A 16,174-nucleotide genomic window follows, 5' to 3' on the forward strand; every position below is an offset into this window, starting at 1 on the left:
TCAATATGCAATTGAGCTAACGAACAGATTTTTATCGATGAGTCAGCGTGAGACATTCTAGTTTTTGAGGTTTATAACTGTCCTATATTATTATAACTAACATTTGCAAACTAGCAAAGTGTTGTCAACAGACATTATCTCATAATGTAAACAAACTGTATGTGGTAGGTTTTATTATCCTATTTTATAGCCAAGGTGCAGAGCTGCAATTTTGGCCTGTGTTTGACTCCAAGTATCATAGGATTTCCTCACTCTGTGCTGGCCAGTTATCTTTAAACATGCTCTCCTTAAACAGTGTTATCTGATAAACAGAAAATTTTAAATTACTGTTGAAAGTATTGTGTTAGAGAGTTCTGAGTAATTTGAATTTTTAAATAAGATTTTATGATACTAGATACTTGAGAATAATGAATCACTGAGAAGGGAGGTTTCCTTTGTCCTCCCACCAAAAGCCTTCTTTTTTTATTTTTTTATTTTAATTTTTAAATTTTTCATTCATTCATTCATTCATTCATTCATTCACTGAGCATTGTCACAGCATAGGAAATGTGATTTCTCATCCAGAATATACTGCATAGTGGCTTAATCATACATGTTATCATCAATAATTTTCTATTTCTAGTTTTATATATATATTTTTTTTCCTCCTATTTCTCGCCCTCTGCCATTTCCCACCCTCCTCCCACACTATCTTAGATGTCTACAGTTGTTTTCCATCCCTTCCCCTCCACACACATTTTATTGATTCATAAAATTTCTTAAATAATCTAACTACTTTCAATAGCAAGTTGAGATGGTATATACATATCTGTGAATACATGTCTGACTTTAGATGTGAAACTCTGAGTAGAATGAACGTACTATAAGGTAGCACCTAGCTGGTGCTATATAGCTTACTACGGTCATTAAATAGGTATTTTTAATATATTTTTTTATTTCAAGAAAAGCAGTTTTAGCTTTAATAAATTAAAGAAATGCTAAGGAACTTTGCTTAAAACTTGAAGCCAGGAAACAGGTTAGGATTCTGTTCAAATAGTAGCTACATGAACCTATTAGCAGCTCAAGACAGGACAAAAATCCTTAAAACCAGAAAACGAAGCCTAGAAGAAAATCAGCAATGTTTCAGTCAAAAGTCATAAAATTCTATTTCACCAGTTCAGTCACAGGTACTTTATCTTCTATTGTGGTTTGATCTTCCCAATTAATTGCTGGGATTTAATATTTAACCCCAGACTTGTCCCTACAATTAAGTTGGCCATTTTCTTAGTTTTTGGATTCTTATTTCTGTGTGTCTGTATTTAATTTTCCTGGTATAGCACTCCCTTGAGAACTTCTTGGAGATCTGGTCTGGTGTTGGTAAATTTTTTCAGGTTTTGTTTATCTGAGAATGTTCTTGTCTTTTCTTCCCATATGAAGGATAATCTTGCTGAGTACAGTATTCTTGGTTGAAATTGCTTTTCCCTTAACACTTTGAGTATATTTTCCCATTCTTTCCTCACTCACATTGTTTCCAATGAGAGGTCTGCTATTAGCCTGATGGGATATCCTTTGTAGGTAACTTGACATTTTTCTCTTGCCAACCTTAGCCATCTTGTCTTTGTCTATGGTTTTGGTCAATCTGGCTATAATGTGTCTTGGAGAAGATCTTCTTGGATTGATTCTATTTGGGATCCTTTGCATTTCTTGGGACTGGATCTTTGAATGTCTCTCTAGGTTTGGAAAGTTTTCTTCCAGGATTTCATGGACTAGATTATCAATGCCTATGAGTCTCTTCACCTTCTGGGATACCAGTTATATGGATGTTTGGATATTTGATGGTATCTAGTATTTCTCATATATTATTCTCATTTTGGGGGGCAATTTTTTCAGTCTTCGTGGTGGATTTTTCTTTTTTCTTTTTTATTTTTTTGAGAGCTTTTTGATATAGGGCACGTGGGCTCACCAGAAAGACAGAGGGAGACAGAGAGATAGAAAGCAAGAAATCACCCCCCAAGGGGGATGACCATGCTGCAATCCCTTCTCTTCCATTCTCCTCTCAGGATCTTGGGCACGAACACACATGTGCCCGGCGTGAGTTTAAGCCACCAGGTCCGGGACGTGAACCGTGGTCAACTACATGGGAGTCCAGCGACATAGCCATCACACTAACTGCTGGTCCCTGTCCTCATTTTTTGGTAAGAGGTAATTTTGTAGTTCTTTGCATGTTGATTTTGAAAACCACTGTTTTTAAGATTTTACAACCTTTTAAGTAAAAAACAAAATTTACGCTTATGTGATATTTTCCTTTTTCCTAGTAGCTCATGTGGGAATTAGAGAACTCTGGAAATTATTTCTGAAAGAATAGTTATGAAACAGAATGGGGGAATATATAAATTGTAACACAATCTCTATTTCTAAAGTAAACAATTTTCTTAAACAGGAAGAACTTACAACAACAAAAAAGATGTATTTTTTTTTTTTTATTTTTTTTTAGGTTTTGCCCTAGAATGCGTGCACTTATCAGAGACAAACAGAGAGAAAATGAAAAATCACTGCCCAGGATGGATGGCCACACTGCAATCCCTTTTCTTCTATTCTCCTCCTGGGATTCTAGGCATGCACACACATATGCCTGGGTTCAGGACTCAAACTGGGGTCAGCCATGTGGGAGTCTAGCACCTTAACCACCACACCACTGGCTGGCCCCCTTACTAACATTTTAAAAAAGACAATGTCTCTTCTGACTTTTAATTTTGAGAAGTCTTATTTATTTATTTATTTATTTATTTATTCATTCATTCATTCATTCATTCCTTTTCTGAAGAGAGACTTATCCTGTATCTATTTGTTTGAAGTATTTCAGAAAAGGAGATTCTTTTTTGTGTGTGTGGGGAGAGCTTTTTGCCATAGGGCATGTGCGCTCACCAGACAGACAGAGAGAGACAGAGAGACAGAAAGTGAGAAATCACCCCCAGAGGGGATGACCACGCCACAATCCCTTCTCCTCCATTCTCCTCTCAGGATCTTGGGCATGCACGCACACATGCCCGGTGTGAGTTTTAAGCCACCAGGTCCAGGATGTGAACCACGGTTGACTACATGGGAATCCAGCGACATAACCATTATGCTAACTACTGGTCCCAGAAAAGGAGATTCTTTAAGCAAAGCTTTTAAATAAGTGTCAGTCTGCTCCAGGTTGCCTGCTGGACCACCCAATTGTAGTCCAACAATACTGCTATTTTATAAAAAGATTCTTCAGTTTACCCTTGGTAATTTTTCTTTTTTCTTCACATAGACTTGAAGAGATTTCATTAATCACTCCTCTCATATTTACATCATAGATAATGGACTGCACTTTTTTCTTTCAATTTTTTAAAAATTGGACCATGTAAATATTCCAGATCAGGCTGAAATACATTTTCAGTTTTCTGTTTCTCTGCTCTGGGCATTGTTCCAGCTCAGAACTTGCTGTAAGTCCTTCCAGAGATAGTCAAATTCTGGTGGTAGCTGATACTCAGGGAAAAAAAATACAGAAGCATTTTCCTTACATTAGATGTCAGTTTTCTCACTGTTTCCTTAACAGATGTGCTTTGAGAATATTTCACTGGTGAAGGAGCACTTTTATAGCAACCATCACAGGAAGTCTGGCTTTCTGACTAAAACCTGGATTTACATCTTTTACTGGCATATTGGGCAAACTTTTCCGGTTAGGTAATGAGTTTCTTTTTATTGCTAAAGTATCACTTGCACATCTCCTGATTTTCTTTGTTTATAAGAGGAACTTTCTTTTTTTTTTCTTGTTCCAGTGAAATATCAGTATCACCTTCATCTACAACCAGCATTTATATCCGGATCGCTGGTTCTGGTTTCGGTTTCAACCAATGCCTTGCATTCCTGGATGAGTTTTAAGTTCTGCTTCCTTTTTATTTCCCAAGAAGAGGCCTGAGATCTTTCTGCTAGTTTGATATTTTCTGGTAGACCTGCTGGATGTCTCTGATGCTGAGGCATTGTGTTCTTTTTCACAGACTTCCTAACTGCAGCTTCTGAAATGTAGTCTGTATCAAAGTCTGTCCCTTCTGTGTTTCTTTTTCAGCCTCTAAGGCTGCCTGAATGCTCAAAGCACAAAGAGATTCATGCTTCAAGTCATCAGCCAAAGACCTGATTTTCTGTGTTTTGGTATTTTCTTTAGAAGCTGAAGTTAGGCAGGTGGAAGTCAACTCCCTGATCCTGCTCAGTATAAATCAAAGCATGCTGTGTGATGAATGGGATGGCCATAGCTTGTCGTCTTTGACAACGAATAGAATCTAAAGGTGTCTTTATGTTCTCTGCACTTTGGTGTCTGTATTCATTTTTAAACATTAGATTTCAATTACAGAATTGTGGCAGTGGTGGTTGTACTTCTAAGATCTTGCAAGTCAGCAGCAATAACTCTTCACTGAGAGGAGCGGGCCGCGCTGTAGACCCAGAGAACAGAGATGGATCTGAGTTTTCAAGGCTCTCAAGTGCGTTGACCTCTTTTTCATCATCCAAGTCTAAAGTCACCAATCTTTCCCAAATATGGCCCTGATGGTAGTAGGGAAGATTTGCTGAGTTCTTCTCAGGGACTCCACTACCCTTATTTTTAAATCCTAAATCTGAGTCTCATCTTTTTCTGTCCTCCTGTTACAGGAAATGAGCCTCTCTATACACTGCAAAGGGAGTCCTTGCTTCACACATTGCCTAAATCATTGATTATTCACCCTTAGCATTCTCTGTCTTACTACAAAACATAGGTCACACTGGTCAAGAGCCATCCAATTTCATTGTTCTTATTATTAATTTTTCTTCTAACCTCTTAAATGCCTGAGAAACTGCACTTGCCAGTATATTCCCTCCTACTCATACCCATCCTTTCTTATTGTAAGTAAAATTTTATTTTATTTTAACTTTCTGCTATCGGGCATGTATACTCATCAGAGACAGAGAGAAAGTGAGAAAGCACTGCTGGGGGGCGGGGATGGCCATCCTGAAATCCTTTCTCTTCCATCATCCTCTGAGGATTTTGGGTACACACACACACATGCCCAGCATGTTTTTTAACCTGCCAGGTCTGGGACTCAAACCACTCAATCAGCCATGTGGGATCCAGCTGCCTTAACCTCCATGCCATCTGCTATACCATAAATGAAAGTTTTCACAATTGTTCCACTACAGAATGCCAGGGGCTAGCCCTATCCCATCTCCTGCCAGTGATGAGGAACTCACTGACAGTCCGCTATAGGTGATGGAATTTCGAAGTTTGATGGAGAGTCTGTTTCCTTGTTTCTCTCCCAGAACTAACTCTTTTACATCAGAAAACTAGGAACAGACTGAGAGAGATTTGCAAGGAGATGGTTTATTGGTGATTAGTCTCATGAACTATTAGTATCTCCATAATGGAACAAAAAGAGCAGAACTAAATAGAGGAAGAAATGGAACTCAGATCTCACAAATGCCTTGCCTCAGCCAATGATTCTACAGATAGCTTGGATGCTGGGATGACCCTTCACAGTTGTCCTGGGTTACAGCTAGGGGGTTGGGCCTTGGTGTCCTCATATTGACAAGTCATTGGATGTGGGCTGCCTGCAGGTAGAGGCATAAACCTTGGACACCAGCTTTCTTTGGCTCAGGGAAATTCTTGGAGGGTCATTCTGCAACAAACTCAGCAGACACAGAAATAGCTCAGTCCTGAGGATAGAATTTGGGCAGGTACCACATCCCCCACCACATGGATTTCTGTCGCTAGAGAGTTCATCTGTTTGAAAGACCTTGAGACTAGAGAGGTAGAGGAGCCAGCAAGGGGACCAGAGGGATGTCAGGGAACAAGCCAAATAGGAGTGGCTCCATGTTGAAAGGTGGCAAGTAATAGGGGTGTTTCAGGAAAGTGTGTGAGAAACCCTCAGCATAGTTGCTCTGTCCTAGGATAAATTACAGTTAACTCATTGCCCAGGGCTTTCTCATGGGAATCTAAGTATAGCATGGCTCCCTACCCCAATAAAAACTGTGTTATAGATGATGAACTCAAATATTAATAGCAGTATCTGTGGATTCAAGGATTTCATATTATTTAATTTATTTTTCTCAGATGAAGTTCACACTTTACATAAAGTTCCCAACATGGTGTATACTCTTCCTCTCCTCTCTCTCTCTCTCTCTCTCTCTCTCTCTCTCTCTTTCTCTCATTTTCCAACAGAGAAATCTTTTGTTGCTGTTGTTTTTTTGCCATAGGTCACATGTACTCACTGGAAAGAGACAAAGAGAGGGAAAGTGAGCGATACCCACCTCGGGTGATGGCCATGCTATAATACCTTCTCCTCCATTCTCCTTTCAGGATTCTAGGCACACACAACACACACACACACCTGGTGTAATTTCCAAGTCACCAGGTCCAGTGCCCCAACTATCATGTCACCTGCTGGCCCCTCAGCAAATAATTTTACATTTGTTTTGTCTGTTAAATATTGGGTCATCTGAAAAGTCATGATGTGTTTTTCTATGCAAAAATGCATCATGACTTTTCTGAAGATCCAATATTTCTTCCCTTTGTACTTCATACCCACCCTCCACCACTCCTTCTCTACTATCCACCCCTCTCCCTTATAGTTTCTGGTATCTACACTAATCCTCTCTACTACCGTATTTTCAGAACTTTTGATGTCTGCAACAGAATACAGATACTTGGTACAAATTGAATGAGTATACACAGTGTGAATCTTCAAAGTCTGGCTCACTTTGCTCAACATTAAGTCTTTTATATTCATCCATGTTGAATCAAATGAGAGGGTCTCATTGTTTCTGTGTTTTTCTAAGAGACAGATTTTTGCTATAGGATGTGTGAGCTTGCCAGAGAGATAGAAAGTGAGAAATCACACACACACCCCAGGGGTGGGGGGGGGGGGGGGGGCTTCTCCTGCATTCTCCTCCCGGGATTTTGAGCACACGGACACACGTACCCAGCAGGAGTTTTAAGCTGCCAGAGCTAGGACTTGAACCACAGTCGACTATATGGGAGTCCAGTTAGGTATAACCATTACTCCATCTGCTGGTCCAAAGGGTCTCCTTGTTTCTTATAGCTGTGTAATATTCCATAGGATATATATGCCACAGTTTTTCAACTCAGTGATCAGTTTTTGGACACCTAGGTTAGTTCCATGTTTTAGCAGTTGTAAATAATGCTGCAATATGGGAACCAGCAGTTAACGTAATGGCTATGTTGCTGGATTCCCACGTAGTCGACCGCGGTTCGCGTCCTGGACTTGGTGGCTTAGACCTCACACAGGGCGCGTGTATGTGCATGCCCAAGATCCCGAGAGGAGAATGGAGGAGAAGGGATTGCGATGTGACCATCCCCCCTGGAGGGTGATTTCTCGCTTTCTGTCTCTATGTCTCTCTCTGTCTGTTGGCAAGCGCACGTGCCCTATAGTGAAAACCTCTCAAAAAAAAAAAAATGCTGCAATAAACACTCAGTATCTTTCCAACTGAGCATTTTCTTATCCTTTAGGTAGATGCCAAGGAGTGGGATTACTGGGTCAGATGGTAGTTCTATTTCATATCATTTTAATGTTCCAATGTTTTCCTCTATTTGAATTATGAAAACATATTTTATAACAAACATTTAGAGATTCTATGCAGATGAAGAAAGTCTCCAAGCTTTCTAAGCCAGGAGATTTGGAGGACATTTTAAAGATAAAGATAATCAAGAACTATGCATTAGGGGGTCACTAAAGCTTGGAGAAATTAATATCTATGAGATTTTTTTTTTCATTTGCCAGAGATAGCATGTGCACTGTCAGAGAGAGGGGAGAAAGCAAGCCCCCGCCCACACACACACACACACACACACACACACACACACTGCCACCCAATGAGGCATGGTTGTGCTGTAATCCCATTGCCTCCATTTCCCCACCCTGTTGGAATCTGGGGCATTACATGTACATGTGCCCAGTGTGTTTCTCAAGCTGCCAGGGCTGGGAGTCAAACTGTGCAATCAGTCATGTGGGATTTAATTTTCTTCACCACTAGGCCATGGGGCTAGACCTCAATGAGCATCTTTATGCAAGAGTAAACCCTATTTTATAAAAGAACTTCCAATGACCAATACATATGCCCTCTTATACTTTGTAAACTAATCATAATAATTTTTGGTTTGTCTCTTTAGTTAAGTGTTTTAAAATTTATTTAAATTATTGTAATATATATTTTTTTTTTGGAGAGATTTTCACTGTAGGGTGCGTGCGCTTGCCAGACAGACAGAGAGAGACATAGAGACAGAAAGCGAGAAATCACCCCCCCAGGGGGGATGGTTACGCCGCAATCCCTTCTCCTCCATTCTCCTCTCGGGATCTTGGGCACGCACGCACACGCGCCCAGCGTGAGTTTTAAGCCACCGGGTCCGGGACACGAACCGTGGTCGACTACGTGGGAGTCCAGCGACATAGCCATTACGCTAACTGCTGGTTCCCTGTAATATATTTTTATATTTTATATAAATAGCATGTATACTGTGATCTCAGTTTTCTAAAATTACTTCTTTTTTTTTTTTTTTTTTTTTTGGAGGTTTTTTCTAGAGGACTAGAGGAAGTGTGCACTTGCCAGACAGAGAGAGACAGAGAAACAGAAAGTGAGAAATCACACCCCCACCCCACCCCGGGGGGGATGGCCACACCACAATTCCTTCTCCTCCATTCTCCTCTTGGGATTTTGGGCACACATACACATGCGCCCGGAGTGAGTTTTAAGACACCAGGTCCAGGACTTGAACTGCGGTTGACTACATGGGAGTCCAGCGACATAGCCATCACGCTAACTGCTGATCCCTAAAATTACTTCTTTCTATAAAGCAATCACAGCTTATCATCAGTCTGATTATGTTTCTAGAATGATGGCTAAAGCAATATTCACAACTGTGGACAGTAATAACTTCTGACTGATGAGATTTGTGTTTATTTTTTAACTTTATTCTACCTTATTGTATTGCCAGGTGTATTTTCATGGAGAACAGGAATTTCTTTGTCTTCTTCCTCCATGAAAAGTATGGGTTATTATTCTAAAAATTAGAAATTAATGTTATTTTAATTCAAATGTAATTCAACCTGGTGGTTTCAACTCTGAGATTCTTTATGGGATGGTTGTAGGACTTACACGAATTTCTAGGCTGTTTTAGCCTTCATTTCAAATGGAGATACCTTTCCTGCCTTGTGGGTATTTGAGACAGTGTGTGTCAAATAGCTAAAACAATGGCTGGTACTCTGAAGGTACTAACTCAACAAATGAGAACAATTTGTCAGGAATATCAGTGTGGACCCATATGTTGCTTCTATTATTTTATTTCATTTTTCCCTTGTTTGTCCGATTTCAACAAAATGCTATGTCACCAACTGATATTAAATTATCTGTTCCATGTAGGTTAAGCTCTCAATAGGAGTCTAGCCTAGCTCCAAGTACTCTCCTAAGTACCATCTGGAATCTTACAGAAATATTTTACTTCCTTCTCTTAAACTTTATTTGAGAGTGCCCTGTATTCAGGCCAGCCTACTGTAATATAAGATAATGCTTATATTTTGCTTCATTTTATTTATTATTACTTTCATTTTTTTTTAATTTTGCTAAAGATTGGTCTGAATGGATTGTTTTTTTGCCATCCTGTTCTCAGGTTATGACTTGCTGCTCTTTACAGTAATGCTGTAATGCCTCCTTTGATGTCCTCAGTAGCAGCAGGATGGAGTCTAATCTAGTCTTGCACCAGGCTGTCCTCATTTGTCTTTTGAGCCAACCCCTACTTTTTTAACGCTAGCTTGCAAAGGAAGTACTTACCCCTTCAGTATCAACCAGATCTTTGACCTTACGTTGTTCTTGGAACAAACGATCTGTATACAGATGAGAGGCTAGCAGTTGTGGTGCAGTATGCAATGCTCTGTTATCCTAGACCTACACAGGAAGGTCCTAGGTTCACATCCCATAGTCTCCCTGCCTGGGCACATGTGCATCTCTGTGATCCAAGTTGGCTAAGTCTGGAGGTGGATCACAACATGAAGACCTCTCTCTCTCTCTCTCTCTCTCTCTCTCTCTCTCTCTCTCTCTCTCTCTCAGAATAAATAAATTAAACTTTAAAAAAAAGAAAACAGGGCCAGCAGGTGGCATGGTAGTTAAGGTGCTGGACTCCCACATGGCCATTTGTGGTTTGAGTCCTGGACCTAGCACCTTGCTTTCTCACTTTCTCTCTCTCTCTCCCCTCTCTCTCTTTCTCTTCGATGAGTGCACATGCCCTATAAAAATGAACAACAACAATAATGATGGTAAATAAAATTAAATAAATTATTCTAAAAAAATATAATTTTAAAGAAAGTTCTAGTGATTAGACAGTGTAGGTTATTTGCCTATGTGATTTTCTTTTTCACACTAATTTTTGCCCTTTCTTCCATGTGTAGTTGGGCTATCCCTAGAGACCAAAGGATCCCTATTTTCATAAGCCCAAGACTGGAAAGGCATTGCTTAGCAAAAGTTTCTAACCCACAGTGCATCACAATACCCTTTGAATGATGTAAAGTGATCAAGTCCTACAACTCTGCAGTGTGCCTTGGCAGTACATCCAACACCAGAAGGCAGATGAAATCATTGCTGCTCTCGGAGGACTGGTTTTAAGAACAGCGAGGTCTCTGTCCACTGCAGCGTAAGCAGGTAACACCAATAGGGTTGCTGCTGCTGTACCTCTCTCCTCATGTTTAGTGGTTGCATCACTAAATAGCTGATTGCATTTTGAATGTTCTAGAGATGGAATTCATGATAAAGAAACTATGTGACCAAACTTTTTACAAAGCCAATAATTCTTCTAGAAAGTGAATACTTAATCCTTCTCAACTTTAAATTATTATAATAGTTTTAGCTCAATTAAAAAAAAACATTTAGGGGGCTGTCAGGTGGCGTGATGGTTGAGGCGGCTGGACTCCCACATGGCTGACAGAGGTTCACGGTCTGGACCTGGCAGCTTCCTTTCTCACTCTTCTTCTCTCTCTCTCTGTCTCTCTCTGGTTAACTTCAATAAAATAAAATAATGACAGTGAATAAAATTTTTAAAAATTTAGAAATGGGACATATCTATATTTTATAAGCTATCTGACTCTCTATGATACAAGATGACCAAAGTTTGAAAAAAAAACATTAATTAGATTTCCAGGTTACTAAGTTGCTGATTGATTGGTTATCTCATCTATGCATTCATCCTGAAATATGCATCAGGCATATCTTGGATGGAGAACACTTTGCAAGACAATAAATCAAAGATAGACAAGGAAAGCAAAGAAAGTAGCTGCCACCAAAACAGTATGGTCTCCAACAACTAGAAGTTCACATTTTAGCTGAAGAGACAAGGCACTAGGTGAAACAGATGTTTGAAGAATCTCTAGAGCCTTAGCCAAGACTTAGCACAATTATCACTCATTAAATATTTTATTAAATAATAGAACAAATGAATGAATTCAGAAACCATTAAAAGAAAGAGAAAAGGGCTCAGAAATTAAATGTGCAATATGAATTTATCAACTATTTTGGGAATTCATGGGCCATTTGATATTCAGAACAGAATGTTATAAAGGATTTAGATAGGACTTGATTAATGTCCTGAAGGATGGGTGAAATTAGACTAGAGAAGAAGAAAGGAAAGAGCATTCAGGCACCGGAGTTACAACAAGACTGGAGAGGGGGAACACACCTTGTGGAACTGAGGCAATGTCTTCCTAAAGAAAACTAGGAAATTGTCAAGGTAATACAGTTACCGAAAACCCTCTCCTAACCATCATCTCAGCACATACATGCTCACAGCCACCAGGACGCAGAGTGGGGAGCCAGCCATGGCCCCAGCTACAGAACAGTTCTGGAATCAGTGAAGCTGCTGTCATGCTCCTAGCCAGGGTGGGTCATGTCAGTGCTGAGAAACAGCACCACAGCACCCCCGCCCTGTACCCTGCCTGCCGCCTCTCTGCACCATCACATCTCTAGGGTATGGCTTTCCCCAAGGGCTGAACTCCTCCTAATGCTGGGAGCAGTTGATACATCGGTTAAAATGCCATTTCCTGACTATTCCTTGAATTCTCCAAATTTTACTATGTAAATCCCATCAGATTTTTGGGACCCTGGTTCTAATATTCTGTCTTTGCCTGTTCTCTAAACAGATGAATTGGTAACTTGCTAGGTGTGATTTAATTTAGGCCTATAAACTGATTATATTTACCAGGTAATTGCTACTGCTTCCACTTGATGTTGTACCAGGAGCACCCAACCTTTGATTTAACAATGTTGTTAACTATTCCCTAACACAAAAAATAGATGCCAATTTTCAAAATTATTTTGTAAACCAAGTGTTTCACATTGTTTTTAAAAGTCCATCTTTACGGGTGTGGTGACACCCGCCCTATGGGGGGGAAAAAAAGTCCATCTCTACAAGTAAAATTTCTCAGATGATTCACACTGAAGAAAATGTCCAGGTTTTCTGAACCGGATGTGACCTATCTGCTCCTACAACCTTTTCATAGAAAACCCACCAACTGACTGAAAGTTAACCTGATGTCAAAAGAGTCTGTTTAGCATTTACTGTGTATTAATTTTATATTTACTTGTCTATGATTAATGTCTGACTTCATCTTTTCCACCAGATAGTAAGCAACATGACAGCTGATATTTTTGCTAAATGCTTTTTTCTCCAGGGCCTGGCAGTGGCGGGCAAAGGTAGTTAATCCATCAATACATGTTGAATGAATCAATGAGTAGTGGGACTGCAGTGGAAGGAGCTTGGGCTTTGAAGTCAGACAGATTTGGCTTGTGACCTTAAGTATGTAATTTAGCATTTTATAAAAATTAAAGGTAATAATGAACAAATTGCTGCACTCTTGTGAGAACTGAGTGTAAAATCATTGAAGGGACTTCAAAAAGTTCATTTAAAAAAAAGTGAGATTAAGGTACAGGATTGGGACCAGCTGGTGGCATGGATGTTAAGGCAGCTGGATTCCACACTGCCAACTCCATAGTTCAAGTCCTGGACCCAGTGGCTTGAAAAACATTCTGGGCCTATGCACATGTGTGCCCAGAATCTCAAAAGGAGGAAGAAATGGAGGAAAAGGGATTACAGTGTGACCATCCCCCAGGGAGGAGAGCTTTCTCACCTTCCTTCTCTGTCTCTCTAGTGAATACATGTATTCTTTAGCGAATAAAAGCATATTAAATATTTTTTTTAATTAAGTACAAGTTTATTTGAATGCAAAGAAAAATTGAAACTCATGCATTTTTTCATAATACACATTTTCATTAACTTTTTGAACATCCCTTGTATGTAAAATGTCTGGTAGATAGTGGGTATTTACTGAGGCCAATTCTTTCCAGCCCCCTTCTACCAGAAGATAGGTGCTCTTTTTCAAAATTGTTTTAGCTATCTTAGTTCCATCGCATTCTCAAATAAAATTTTAGAATAAGCTTCTCTATAGCTACAAAATAATCTGATTAAGATTTTGATAAGATAAACCAGATACATTTAGAAAAAATTGTTACCATATTTACCATGTTGAGTCTTCTAATCCATAAACACAGTATATTTCTCTTCTTTGAGTTCTTTCATCCACATTTTGTAGTTTTATTATATTTTTAGATAATATGTATATTTTTAGCAATTATGAATAGTAGTGTTTTACTTTTTGTTCCAATTTTTAATTTATAATATAGGATATGTCTTTCCTTTTTACATATTGACTTGTATCTTGTGATCTTGCTAAACGCAATTATTAGTTTTATGATTTTATTTGTAGATTCTTGAGATGTTCTTCATAGACAATTACATCATTTGCAAATAGGGACAGTTTTCTTCCTTTCCTCTCTGTATATCTTTTATTTCTTTTTCTTGCCTTATTGCACTGACTAGGACTTCTAATACTATGTTGAATAGGATTGGTGAGAGTAAACTTCCATGCTTTGTTCACAATTTTAGGAGGAAAACATTCAGTCTTCTACCATTAAGTATGATGTTAGCTATAGGTTTCTGTAAATAAAAGTCCCTTCATAGTTTGCTAAGAAATTTTACCACTGGAGGCAGCAGCTAGCATGGAGGTTAAGGCACTGAACCCCACAAGGCCAACTTTGCAATTCAAATCTTGGCTCTAGCAGCTTGAAAATCATGCCTGGCACATGATTTTGGGTGCGTGCCCAGAATTTCTCACTTTTCCTCTCTTTTTCTCTCCCTTTCCCTCTCTGTCTTTCTTCAGTGAATGCATGTACCCTATAGTTAAAAAAAAAAAAAAAAAAAAAAAAAAAAAAAGTAAAGAAAGAAATGTTACCAGGCATGGGTAGATTTTACTTTTCATTTTTTTAGGTTTTTGCTCTAGGGCATGTGCAGTCACCAGAGAGAGACAGTGGGAGGGAAAGTATGAAATCACACCCCCCCTCGCCCGCCGCCCCGGGGAACAGCCATGCAATTCCTTGCCTCCATTCCCCTCCCAGGATTTGGGGCATGCACACATGTGTGCCTGGCATAATTTTCAAGCCACTTGGTTGGAACTCAAAGAATGGTTGGACATGTGGGAGTCCAGTGTCTTAACCACCACATCACATGCTGGCCCCTTACTTTTCTTTTTAAAAATTATGCCAGAGGGTGCATGAACTTGCCAGAAAGAAACAGAGAGACAGAGTCATTGAGAAAGCACCTCCACCCAATGGGGTGTGGTCATGCTACCTCTTCTTCATTTCTTAATCCTGTCAGGATTTGGAAAATTCATGGCACATGTGCCTGGAATGTTTTTAAAGCCAACGGGGCCAGGATTCCAACCATGCGGTTGACTATGTGGGACCCAGCTTCCTTAACCACTAAACCATGAGGCCAGCTCAAATGGGTATATTTTTGAGAATTAAAAAAAAAAAAAATTGTAATAGGGCATGTGCACTTGCTGGAGAGAGACAGAGTGGGAAGAGAGGGAGAAAGTGAGAAAGCACCCCCTGAGAACATGACCATACCACAATCCCTTCTCCTCCAGGCTGCTCTCAGGATTTTGGCCATGTATGCACACTACCCAGAGTCTATTTCAAGCAGTGAGTTCTGAGTCACACAGTCACCATATGGTATCCAGCCACCTTAACCACCTCATCACCTGGCTGGCCCTAAAATGGGTAGATTTTTAAATGGATTTTTCTACATGTTTATTGTGTGTTGTGAAAATCTGATTTAGACCATAATATGATACCAGAAGTTGCTGAGAACACTGGCAAAACAAATCTTAAATATATGTTCCTGAAGTCAGCATGTGAAGCATTAACTTTTAAGAAGTTTGTTGTTATGTACATTTGTTATCCATTTACCATAGGTCATCTTCTGAATACTAACATAATAGTACATTCTACTATTAAACATTTTTTGAGAGATTTTTACTATAGGGCATGTGTGCTAGCCAGAGAGACAGAGAACAAAAATTACCCCCAAGGGGGATGGCCATGCTGTAATCCCCTCTCCTTCATTCTCTTCTCAGGATTTTGGACACACATATACATATACACACACCTGGCATGAGTTTCAAGAACCCTGGTCTGGGACTCAAACCGCAGCTGGTCATGTGGGAGTCCTTCACTACTACACTACCTGCTGGCTACTTAAATTTTAATTTTTGTGTAGTGCCATTCTAAAATCAGTGGTGTATCGGCCAACATTAATTAATGAAAGAGGATATAATCCTCCTAAGTAAGACCAAGGAGATGCCCAAGTTCTGACTCATTCTTAGGAATGTAAAGAAAGAAATTCAGTAACACTAAAAATATTCATAGAGATGGTCAGTTTGACCAAAATGCCTAAGATCAGGGAATCAGGTTTTATAAATTATGACACATTCAGTTATTCAGTAGATACTTATTAAATGTCCACCATGTGCCGAGGGCTACAGCAGTGAACGAAACTGTTAAACCTCTCTGCTCTCACTTTCTGGGGGTGGAGGAAGATAGAGATAAACAAGAGGCATACATAAACACAGTGTGGCAGATGAACATGAGTGTTTGGAGAAAAAGCTTAGAACAGGAATAAAGAGTTCAGGAATAAGGATGGAGTAGGGTCCATATGTTAATAGGGCAATAGGTGGGCCTCACAAAGGACATTGAGTATTAGAATTAAGAATACTTTGGGGACCAGCAGTTAGCGTAATGGCTATGTCGCTGG

The 16,174-nt window shown here is 39.5% G+C and overlaps 1 protein-coding gene and 1 pseudogene across 1 annotated transcript in view; one reads left to right on the forward strand and one right to left on the reverse strand.

The window, feature by feature from the left end:
* Positions 1-235: 235 nt before the first annotated feature.
* LOC106735804 (MORC family CW-type zinc finger protein 1-like) lies at positions 236-9,756 on the reverse strand (annotated as a pseudogene).
* Positions 9,757-10,549: 793 nt separating this feature from the next.
* SPMIP3 (sperm microtubule inner protein 3) overlaps positions 10,550-16,174 on the forward strand; it is a 52,625-nt gene continuing 47,000 nt past the window's right edge. The window contains 1 exon segment of the mRNA XM_006157232.3: positions 10,550-10,677. The gene's annotated coding sequence lies outside the window, so the exon portion shown is untranslated.

The sequence above is a fragment of the Tupaia chinensis genome, unplaced genomic scaffold (assembly GCF_000334495.1).
Source record: "Tupaia chinensis unplaced genomic scaffold, TupChi_1.0 Scaffold000532_1, whole genome shotgun sequence".
NCBI classification, from domain to species: Eukaryota; Metazoa; Chordata; class Mammalia; order Scandentia; family Tupaiidae; genus Tupaia; species Tupaia belangeri.